Raw genomic sequence first — 12,419 nt, forward strand, 5'->3', positions numbered from 1 at the left:
GACGAAACCGAAAGTGCTTGAAGAAAGTAAGTTTAATGCAAAAGCCAGATACACAAAATATTTCAGGGTATAGGTAATGGCAGTCGAGCGGTAGAAATGCCTTGATCTCACCTTCATGTTTTATTTAATGAATATTGCAATTACCTGCTGCGATAATCTGTTATTATAAACGCTGTGCGGGTCAGAAAGGTTTTTATTTATTTATTTATTTATTTATTTTTTCAGCCTCGTCGACCGCGCATTAAGAGGGGGCAGTAGCGGCGAACATATAAGTGTAGTGTGCAATGTTAGTGAGCGTCAACTGATGATCGAAATTGGATGATCGTATCCTAACGAATTTTGCTTTTCCTTGTTGTCACGCGTCACTATACAGGTACATGAGTTGAATACATCTCCTATACGTCATCCGCTGTTACGATTCTGGAGCTCCTACAGCTCCACTATGACACAACGTGCTTAAACCTATCTTCAAGAGCAGCGCATTCTTTCAAACGTTTCGAAGTGGACTGGACAGTCCAACTGGTACTAGAGTGAAGAGAGCGTAGACAGTCGCCAAAGGAGAAAACTAGCGAGATTCCAGCATTTTCCCGCACCCAGACAAAGTAATACGCCTACCGTCCGAGTCGCCTCACGGCGTCCTCTTTATTTCTTGTTTTGAACGTCAACAAGAAACAAGACGAAGAAATGGCGCCTGCACATCCCGTCCAACTCCCTCTCACACACGTGTTTTCTGTTTTGGTGTTCTCACGTGTTCTCTGTGCACAGGAATCGCGGCACAGGCATCGCGGTACGGGCAAATGCCGTGTACGCGCATCTCTTCGACGACGCCGATGCCAGCCGTTTCTGCGGTGACAACGTTCCCAAGGAAGTAAGCAATACCGTAAGCTGCAGCGCTCCCTCCGGCTTCCCGGAGGGCTCGTCTGCCCACAGCCGTCGTCTTCCTCGACCTTGACGACTTCATTCTTTGTGCGCTCTGCGGTTTTTTGGGGCAGGACGAAAGAAAAAAAAAGCAAGGAAGATACGCTCGTTTAGGAGAGAGATACCGGCGCGCTCGCTGCGGCACTTTGTGCCTTTGGGCACCACCACCCCCCCACTCCTCCAGCAAGGATGCATAGCGTGCGACTCCCGTCAAAAGCGGCTTTTTTACTCATTGGTCTTTGCAGCTCAAAGGCGCGCGCCCATCTATCTTTCCATCTATTTTTTAAGGGAATGGAGAGGAAGGGCGGAGAAAAAAAAATCCGGGAGGACATCGCTGCGGGAGCTCCACAGATGCTTTTTTGCCCCATCTCTCGGAGAAGGGATGAAAAATGCAGCCGCGCAGGCCGTCAGCCGATGCGACACTGGGACGGGCCGCCGAAGAAACGAAAGAATTATGACGGCCCATTGTTGTCGAGGAGACCGTGTCTGCGACTGATGCGCTCCCACGTCGACGGCGTGACGATCGCACAAAAAAGTGCACCTTTGTTTCGTAGCGTCTTACTGCAGACCGCCTTTCCCCTTCGTAGCGAAAAAAAAATCAAAGAAAAAGAAAACCTCGCGCCGCGGGGAAGGTTTTACGAAGAAGAATAAAAAAAAAAATGCCTATAACCGCGGGCGTCCCAGAAAGACACGTGCGTCCGTCCGTATGTGGCCACGCGCAGAGTGCGTGGCACACAGTCGGCCGCTCGGTGAAATCTGCTGCCCGGCCGCTCCTTGCGTTTACTCGCTGTCAGAATGATAAAATCGTCTTTTCTTGAGATATTTCGCTTAGCTGGCGTGACAAAAACGGCGACGAAGAAGGGGGACAGGCGCCTAGTGAGCACCTTTTTAGACACACTGCCGCATCAGCCTCCCCTCCCCACTCGGCTGTGCCGCTGTCGCCTGTAGTGCAAACTTTGCAAGTATGTACCGTGAAGTTTCGAATGTACACTGCCATCTCCAAGAGACCGCCCACCCACGTTTTGGACCCCATTATGTCTCCTAAGAAAACCTTGGAAACGTCATCCATAGTATACAGCTACTTTGAATGGCCATAAGCACGTATGGAGAGAGGATCATATCCGTGTTCACGAGGATGCTTTGTATTCTTTGTGCGCGCAAATCCTTAGCAAACTTTATCAGACATTCCAGTAATATGCGTTGTGGGGCTAGTTGGTTCATACTTAGATAGGTTTTATGCGCACAAAAAGACGACACAAAAGACAAGGGAGACAGGACGGAGCGAAACTTTCAACTGTTTTATTCCGGAAATGTACACGACATTTATACCAAAAAAATTATCATTGCATAATCATCAGCCTGGGAGGCCATCCACAGGAATTTTGAGAAGACAGAACAAAAACCAGCAAAGGTAAAAAGCCGAGCCATTGTGTTATGCGAGAACCTCGGTCTACAGAAGTTAGCCAGTACTATTCAGAATACAAAATGTAATAGCTTGCGAGTTTTTTTCACTGCCAAAACCCACAAAGAAAGTGTTCCGTTTAGGTGCATAGTTAGCGAAAGGGGTGCCTGGCAGAACCTACTTAGCCGGTTCCTGCTGAAGGGACTTAACAGACTGGTAGTAGACGATCCGTTTGCCATTAAGAATAGTCTTGAGGTTGTTGAATTTTTGCACGAAACAAACTCTGCAGGACACATCTTTTCTATAGATGTTGTTGACCTGTTCTATTCTATTGCGCAGAGAGAGCTGTTGGATGCCGTCAGGTTGTGCATAGAAATGAACGGAGTGGTGTCTTTTCAAAACAGCGCTGGTATGTCGGTTGACAACTTCCTTGTACTCCTGGAGTATTACCTTAGTTCCACCACTGTTTCTTTTAAAGGGTATGATTATGTACAAAAAAATGGGATCTGTATCGGGTCGTGCGTGGCACCTGTGCTTTGCAACATTTTTCTAGCAGGTGTGGACAGATCATTGGCCGAGGCGCTTGAAAACGGTAGCACTCTAAAGATTTTTAGGTATGTAGACGATTTTTTCATTGTTTTGAAGAAACACTCACCTTTAACCTATCCACAAATCGTGGAGGACGTTCTTTCTAATTTTAGACGACTCTTCAAAGGATTGAATTTTACTTGTGAACTCGCCAATGACAGCCGTTTGCAATTTTTAGACTTGAATATAACCCTTAAGGACGGATGCTTTTGCTGGAAGTACCAACCACGTGCACAAAAGAAACTGTTGCCTTTTGATTCTAAGCAATCAAAAACGATTAAACGTGCTATCGCTTTGATGTGCCTTGAGTCATCCCTAAGGAAGTCCTGTTGTCACATGGCGCAGGAAAGCTTCCACGATCAGATCGCGAAGCTGAAACAGGCAGGCTTTCCCCAGATAATAGTGAGTTCAGTGGCTGAAGCTCTTCTCAAGAAGATTAAACAAGAAAGAAATAAGAACCAGACAACGATTGCAGGTGCACAGAGGAAAGTGAAACCGGTAGTCATTCCATATCAGCATAAAGTGGCTCATAACCTCAAACGCGTGGCTAACAAGTTTAAGGTACCCGTGGTTTTTTCGGCCCCAAGAAAACTCTCTTCTTTGTGTCGTCTGGTTTCGCAAGATGATAGCCGTAACTCAGACTGCAAAATCAAACATGTTAATAAGTTTGTGAAGTGTGAAAAAGGGGTGGTGTACAGGATTCCGTTGAAGTGTGGGAAGGTGTACATTGGGCAGTCGGGCCGATGTGTTAATGACCGGTTAAGGGAGCACAATTTGTCTTTGAGGAACGGTACCGGTTTGCACCTGCCGGCGCACATCAGTGAGTGTGGAAAAGATAACGACCAAAAACTGAAAGCAGAAAAACTGTGTGATGCAACGCTACAAGGCACCGGTATCTTGTGCAGGAGCACTGACACGCTTGCGCGAGAATTGGCTGAGGCCTACCATATTAGAAAAAGCGGAAGTTCATGTATAAGCGCACCATCTGTGACAATGTATGATAAAGAATTTGTCTTTTTAGATAAATTAGATAAGAGGTGAGTGACCTGTGCCCTCCTTTGTGCTTTTCCTGGGCTCGCACGTGGCACTGATGATTATGCAATGATATTTTTTTTGGTATAAATGTCGTGTACATTTCCGGAATAAAACAGTTGAAAGTTGCGCTCCGTCCTGTCTCCCTTGTCTTTTGTGTCGTCTTTTTGTGCGCATAAAACCTATCTATTTATCAGACATGGCTGGAGCTTCATTATTTATTCTATACAACAAATACCATAACTATTTCAGTAGAGTGGTCATGCCGCTCGCGCTACTTCGTAATGCTAGGTAAAATAAATGAAGTAGCGCCATCTGAACCCTTTCTCTCAACTTATGCGCATATTGGGAAGTAGAGACACATACCGAGCTGACCGTTCTGTTTAAAAGGAGAAAAAGAAAAAAGTTATTGTTCTGTGGCACTTCGTATGAAGAATAATCGATTAACGATCATTAATGACCACTCGTTAAAAAAATATGACCAGCAGTGGCTTCCACAAACGTGTCTTTGTCCCTTTTTTGGGGCGATGACCACAACACGGTTTTTTAAGGACGCGATTACGCCCTTGTCCGATGAATAGGCTGCCAAAACTAGCAATCATCAGTGTGTCGGAAACTTCCCTCGAAGACCGCAACATCCTTGGAAGCTGCTAGATGATAGAATCGCTACCTAATTGACTCCATTTGTGATTTGCAGCACTTGCTTTTCTGTGCCGCCATTAAAACTCATGGTCATTAAAACGCCATGGCTGCAATGGTCGATGAAAACTGGTACTAATTTGTGTTATATTATACCTTCACATGTTTGTATGACCTAATGGTTAGGACATACGTGTATATCCTCGCTTATCGTGTATTGTCCACTTACTCTCGGCATTACTGCCACGCGCACCGTGCTTTCGATGTTGTCTATAATGTATGTTGTAATGCCGTTTGTCATGGTGTGATATTTTTCTATATGCGAAAAAAAGAATCCAGCGCAGCTGTCAGTCACCCGTTTAGACTGTAGCTGTTGAGCTTTCATGTGCAACCAGTCGTCTTTACGCCCAACGCACACTTTGCAGTGCAAAGCAGGCAGCCTTCCAGGCTGGAATGGCGAAACTGATTTTGGTCAAGCGTTTAAGCCGCGATCTTTAAAAATTAAAACAAGTACCAGTATACCCTGTAGTAATTTTTCGCACCAAGCCTCTCCCCCCCCCCCCCCACCCCCCGCCCTCTTTTTTTTTCTTTTTTTTTTGCATTATGTCCATTGCAGCGTTCTCAGGTCACACGCCTCAACAGCTCATTCTGGCAGCCCTTTTGTCATAGGCCTTGATTTTGGTCTGCCACATTTTTCTTTCCATGGTTCACCCAGACGACGAACCATATTCCTTTCACATTATGCACATCGTCCACGCACAGCTAAGCAGTCGCACAGCGAACATATTAATCAGACTTGTCTACGGTCGTCGCTTTCCGCACGGGCACTTTCCTTCTTTCCCGGCGGCGGAGGCCCCCGTTTCAACCTGCCGTCAAACAAGGGCGCTTCCCTCTGTCTCTACACCTCTCGCGCACATGTTGGAAGAAGGGGGCTGGTGCGTATACCTGGTTTCCGGCGTCTCGGAGGCCGCCACCGCAGACGAGGCGCTGCGTGACCCAGTGCTGCGGCAGACCGCGTCTGCCAACGCGCGCGAAACCTGTGCCGAAAACTCCCCACTCCGCCCCGAAGGCTTCGCCGGCCGCCGAAATTAATCACTGAGGCGACAGATGCGCTTATTGCCGGCCGCTCGGAATGATTTCCCCGCACCAATCATACTCCAGGACTGGGCGAGTCGACCCGGCCGCCGCCATTAATCAAAGGGCTTCGCTTCCTCCGCCGCGGCGCGTTTCCCAGGCGTCGTCGCAGCGGCGGGCTTCATTAGCCCTGAGGGACGACGCGCCGGGAGGCCGCCGAAAGCGTCTCGGATCGGGATGCTATTCTTTCTCTTTACATTTTTCCTTATTTCTTATTTTCTCCCGATGGCCGCAATAGGGACCCGTGAGCTCTTCAACGCGCGCGTTTTTTGTTTTTAGCCGCGTTACGATGTAAACGAAGTTCCAGCGTCTTTTGGCCGATATTTCGCTGAGCATGGAAGGATCTCAGAAGTCGACGTTAATATGGAGTCCTCCAGTACAGCATGCTCGGCTCCGAATTCGCAGTGCCCTTTTTACACCTCAAGAGAGATAATTTTTTAAAACATCGTTTTACAATATCTTCACTCGCATGCAGTGGAGCTCTCAGCGCAATGGCATGCCTGATCAGACCGTACTTTATGTGCAGCTTTTCATCAGAGCTTCTGATAGCCGCATAAGATTTTCATCATGTTTCTTGTTAACGCGCTTTACGCCACTCTAGTGAAGCTCTTGTTCCTCACAAGAATTGTTACAACTTAGTCTGTCGTGACTGATTGGCGCCATTTTCAAGTATCTCGCTGAATTATATAAGTGAAGATGGGTTCTTCGTTCACGCTGCCCCCCCCCCCCCCCCTTTTTTGATTTACGGGTTTTACAGTAAGTTGAGAGTGAACGGCATAATATTTATGAGCACGAAATATGTACAAGATATTTGAAATGACTAACAGTGGACAAATATTTTCTGGTCGCCTCGCGGACCCTCTCCGCGGCTACTCGAGCGTGGTGTCAGCGTATAGCTTCAGACACATCCACATCTGAAAAGCGATTCCGTGGCTGTTAAATAGGGTAATATCGCTCACTTTTTCTGGGCATAAATGTGGATGATGCAAGCTCCTTCCGTGGCATCACTCTATAGCTTTCCACTTTGTCAAAATTGATGCCAGGGTCCCTCCCTCTCCTTCGTGCAGTTACCTTCGGAATGCGTAGCATTCTTATAATACGCGTAGGCTTGTACAGCGAATGACGCGTCTTACATGAACCTCCCAAAACAGACGGGGTGCCACCTGCCACTGCAATTACGCCTCCGCCGTGCTCGGTGGCCGATGCGGTAGTTCTGGTCGTGTGTAAACACGCGCTAGATGAACGCTGTGCATGGCTGTAGAGCGACAAATTAGGCCTTGGTTTCTGTCCAATTCATGAACATTATCATCATCAGCCGGGTTATACCCACTACAGGGTCAAGCTTGATCCGCTTGACCCCCGAAAACTTCTTAATCTTACTCGACCAAGTTTCTGCCTCACCAGCTACGCCTCTCTCGGAATCCAGTCTGTCACCCTTAGCGAGCATCGGTCATCCTCCCTTAGCATTACATGTCCTGCCCATGCCCCTTTCTTCTTTATGTCGGCTCCATGCATTGTTCTCAATTTAAGTAGAACACTCTTCGTTAGCCCCCAAGTTTCTACCTCATAGATAACTGAGGGTAAGATACGACAGTTATATACTTTGCTTTTTAAGGGACGCTAGCTGCTAGTCAAGATATGTGAGTATACTTGTCAAATGCGCTCTTGCCCAATCTAATTCTCCTAGTTGCTTCGTTTTCGTGGAAAGTAATAAAGTAATTTTATTACTTTCTAATATATATATATATATATATATATATATATATATATATATATATATATATATATATATATATATATATATATATATATATACACGCACACGCACACTGTGCAGCAGGTGGTTGGTTGCACCGACAGGTTCACTTTTCTCTTGCCAGATCAGACGACGCATCATCTATCACAGGACACGCTTCATCCACACTTCGTCTTCTTCTTAGGACCAGATGACCGATGATGAATATGTACAGATGGAGATGACGTTCACTCACAGTTCACTTACTCTGTATATATTATCGAGTGTTTTTTGTTATAGAAAGCCCAAAATGTTAGGACAAATGTAAATGGTCTTACATGTATTTTACCTTGGGGCAATATTCGGGGCTATGGTGGTCACCAGGCAAGAGGAAGACTGCTTCAATTAGTTCGCTAATTAACTAAATACGATAATTGACTTCAATTTTTATTTCTTGGCCAGGGTATGTGCTATTTGCAGAATTGGAGCTCGTCCTCCAAATAATAAAGCCGAGAAACAAATTTTCAAAATTGTATCGTGTTTTACAAGGCCCCCAACTCTCACTCTGAGATGCGGATTCACACATTAGCACAGCGCATGTTACGTAGATCGCTCCACCCAGAGATTTCGTCACTCTGCTAGCATCACCTGAGAGACGGACGGGCGCGCAGCTGTTCGCTGCCAATTTCGCATCGACCGCGGCCTCGCTGACAGCCGCTGCATCGGCACCCAATTCACTCAGTCATTTCCCTAGAAATATGGCCTCAAAGCCAACACCACCTAGACTAAGAGAAGGCCAGCGCAAGTCGCTCTTTCCACTAGTCCTACGTCACGACAGTGAGATCTGTGGATAAATCGGTGGCGCCGAGCGAAGGCGATCTGGAACGACTCGACCTGAGTGTGCGTGTTTTCAGCCTGTGTTGGCTGTGTTCCTAATCTGTGCTGCATAGGCGCCTTGCGAGCAAGGTATCTACAATTTCTGGGTGTTGTGCGCTAAACTGTCACTCTAACTGTGCCAATGGATCCAAAGCGCAAGTGTACAAGTTTTCCGTCGGACTCGGCTAAAAATGCAGCGTGGACAAAGGCTGTGCCGCCTAAAAACTTTTGAGTGCGGAACAAAATTGTTTTGCAACCTCAATTATTTGTTTATGGAAACAATTTATTTCGCTAGTGGCCACGTGATCGTTAAATGACTGGTTTAAAGCCTAGTTAGCTGCTCGCTGCGTTAATATACTCATGGCAATCGCTGCTCCCAGTTTAAGCAGCTTTTTTTATATTTACGTTACAGCTTTGGGACCAGCACTTCCGTGAAGCGACCTCGTATTCACGACAAGCTACACCGAGTATCGTCAAGGTCACCGTTCTAAGTAATATCTCTGCCTACCATTCTTAGCTTTATCTATCCATCTAACAATAAATGTCCTCTGAGATTAATTTTGTGCCTGTCTTATTGTTTATTCAAATAACTCTGAATGAAGGTGAAAATTTCCTCGCAACTTCATTTCTGCCATTGAAATGCCAGGTGTATTGTGTCAAACTTCTCATGTACTTCAAAAGACTGGCAATATTAGATAACACAAGTAACATAAGTATAACACTCTTCATCGCTAGCACTAAATATGTCAAGAGGTAGCTCCAGAGCAGCGTCGAATAAAAAAAAAAACAATCGCGTGGAGTGAAGCCGACTTTCAGTATGATCTCACTACGATGACGTCACATAAGCTTGGACAGGCTTGTAGTAGTCTAGGTGGTGTTGACAAAGCACGCATTGACCGAGAAGTCAACGCCGGACACGTTGTGAATCCGCCTGTCAGGCTGACATCTGTTGGTCTTGGAACTCGCGTTACAATATTTAGATAAATTTGTTTCCATGGCGACAATGCTTCGAGAGGAGCTCTAATTCTGCACTACAACAGATCCGCTAGCATGAAAATTAAATAAGTAAATAACATCTGTAAATTGCAATCAATTCGCGACCTAACAGAAGCATTCTGCCACTTACCTCTTGCGTATACAGAAAAGAGGGCAGTGGTACCGTTTGGTATTCCGTAGGACATTTGCCGGCGTGGAAACAGGGCTTTTAAGGGGAAACCCTCCGCATCGTAAAATTTCTTCTAAACGCTGATCTTGACTCCAAATAATGACAGCAGCTATTCACGACATTGGTAGGTGCGTAGTGGTGTTGGTGTGTGAGTGTGGAGGCGGGTCACAGAACAGCGCCTCAAACTCGCACATTTTATTGTCTTTGGAGGCGGGGGAAGCAATCGCTGACAATAAAGTTGCACGAAAACAACCTGAATCAGATGGCATGACGGGATACTTTGTAGCAGTAGGCTATGTGCGTATATGCGTGTGACACACAGAATTTAGCCATCATTTTGGCAGACAGCTCAGGCAACATCTGTCGGCTCGCTTGGGAATCACGACGGGTATATTTTCATAATTGAGAGCAGTTGGTAAAGATTCGTGGTCAGATGGATGGTCATGTAAAATGGTATATTTTGATAAGAGCTCTCAGAGACAGAAGGCTGAAAAACGACGCTATATTCGCTACGGAGCGCTTTGTTTTTGGTGGCACAATAAAAAAAGAAAAGGCGTATCCATTCTATATCGGAAAGCAGAAACTGTGGGACAAAACGCCGATGAAATTACGGTCTGCAAAGGCACTTGACACCCTTGCCTTTTGGTGCGGGAGCTCACACGCTGGAAGCTGGCTTGTCCCGGCCCGGTGGTCAGGGCGCCCCACGGTGAGCGCATAACCTCGTCGACATCAACGCGCGTTGGCTGGGATCGCTCGCGCGTGCTTCGAAGGCTGGCGGAGTGTGCACCTACTCTCATCTGTAGCCGCGTGTGTAGCATTCGGCAGTGCAAGGATGTGTAGTGCATATGCAAAACCACCGAAACTGTGAGAACAGAAGCACAAACGAGATGGAAACGGTGAGCCCTTGTTTTACTGCACGTAAATAACACATTGGCTTTAGGAGCACGTACGGATCCGGCGAATAAAACCGCGACACGCAACAGAGGGCGCTCACGCACGCACCTTCGCCCATTGGGCCTGAGCGGCCGCCAGCGTGCGAGCACACCAAGCACTGGCGATGAATTCGGACCGCGGCTGGCCACAGGCTGGTAGCCGGGAGAGGTCTCAGCCCCGGTCAGTCATCACAATACTCACGACCACTGCGTGTCTCCAAGCAATACGTGAGTCCCCGATGGTGGTAGCAACGGCCTCCCTGTGAGGGCTGCCAGTGTTGGCCGAGCACCAACACTCGCGCACACGCACAGACACGCGGTGCGTGATTGCTAGGACAGCTGTCGACGTCCCGCGACAATTCCAGTCCGCGCTGGGCTATGGATCCATAAATGTTTCAAGAATCGTAAAAACGGGACTCCCCGCGGCGCCGTGCGAACCGTATAAGCATGCATTCGGGCTTTCGCGGTCAATACGGGAAGCGAGGTCTGCCCCACGAAGTTTGTACTTTGCAAGGCTGCCTGGTTCGCTGCGTGGCAGCGTTCGATGCATCGTGAGCGGCGCTTGCGTGACGGGCGGGCAGCGCGCTTAACCACGTCCGCTGGTGCTGGGGGCACCGGGGGCCGTCGGTTATGGGTCAGTACTGAGCACGCAGCGGCGAATTCTGGAATCTTTGTTCGGTTGGAATCTTTCGAGCTGTTTTGTGAGCAAGAGTACGTGATGATTCTGCGGGAAGAGAAGAAAACAAAATAACGGAAGTCGAGAAAAACAAAACGGACATTTATGGCCCCTAGCATTCGACCTTCGGCAATGGCTAAGATTATGGCTGTTTTCATTTGCTGATGCATTGACATGGTTATCACCTTGTGATCAATTACTTAACGAATATCTACGCACGCGTACAGGTTCGCCACCCCTCTTGTGTTTACGTAGCGGCCTCTTGTTCAATGCTAATGTTTCTGGTGCAATGCTGACATGAGGCAATTATACCAGGCATTTCAAGGAAGCCTGCCGTCAGTTTTCAAAAAATAGGCTTCTTGAGATATGTAGACTGCTTCTGCGGCATTGTTCTCTTACTGTAGATGGATATCAGAAAACAGAGGAATTATGTTAACTAGTAATTTGGGTAATATAGTTTGATAATTAACTTTTAACTATTGCACTTGGGCGTCTAGTTGCTATTAGGGTTTGTTAGCCGGTCATTATACTTCCCGTTGCTCATGAAAATCAGTTCGCTTGGTATTTCAAGTTTCTTCTTGCGTTCTTTATTTACTTATTATTATGTCCCGTCCAAAGCTGAACGTTTTCTGCTAAGGAACAAAAAGAAAAAAGAATCTCCACTAATAAAATCGTTGCATGTGGCTTCGGACTCTATCTCTCGCATCGTTTGACCTTTCTAGATGTCGGGGCCCTTTGGCCTTTCGTCCGCCCAGGAGCAGGACGAGACCGGCACAGTACCCCAACAAGGACGCGCGCCAGTCTACGAATCGGTAACCGCCGACTGCTGCGTCCGAATCGGGCGCACCAATTTGCGCCACTGCTCGTTTGTTTTTCTCCGGTGCGCCATCGACGCCCGGCGAGCTTGTTCGCTCAAAGGAAGAGGGGGGCCGCCTCGTACGCGCGTGTACATTTGAACACGTGACCGACATGCGCGCATTGTGCGTGCGCGGCCGTTGTTGTTGCATGCGCCACTATTCCCGGTCCCCTTGGAGCGCGCAGGCAAGGAGGGCGCGGAAGGTAAAGCGGGAGGACGGGAGTCCCCATAAAGGGCGCGTGGCTTGTTTGCCCAGCGGCCGGGCGTTCCCTTTTTTTGTCGCGGGTGCCGCTGTCCGCGGCGCCCGGGAAACAAAAGACCGCTTTGTCGCTCGCCGGACACTGACCAACACGACGCGTGTGGACACAGCAGTGCGGGGCCTGCATGAACGCGACCGACCGCTTCCGACAAGATGATGGCCGCTCGGCGCTGTTTCGTGCGGCGAGCAGCACCGCCGCTGACTTCA

This window comes from Amblyomma maculatum, chromosome 1, assembly GCF_055883805.1.
Source record: "Amblyomma maculatum isolate TAMU_Amacu chromosome 1, ASM5588380v1, whole genome shotgun sequence".
NCBI classification, from domain to species: Eukaryota; Metazoa; Arthropoda; class Arachnida; order Ixodida; family Ixodidae; genus Amblyomma; species Amblyomma maculatum.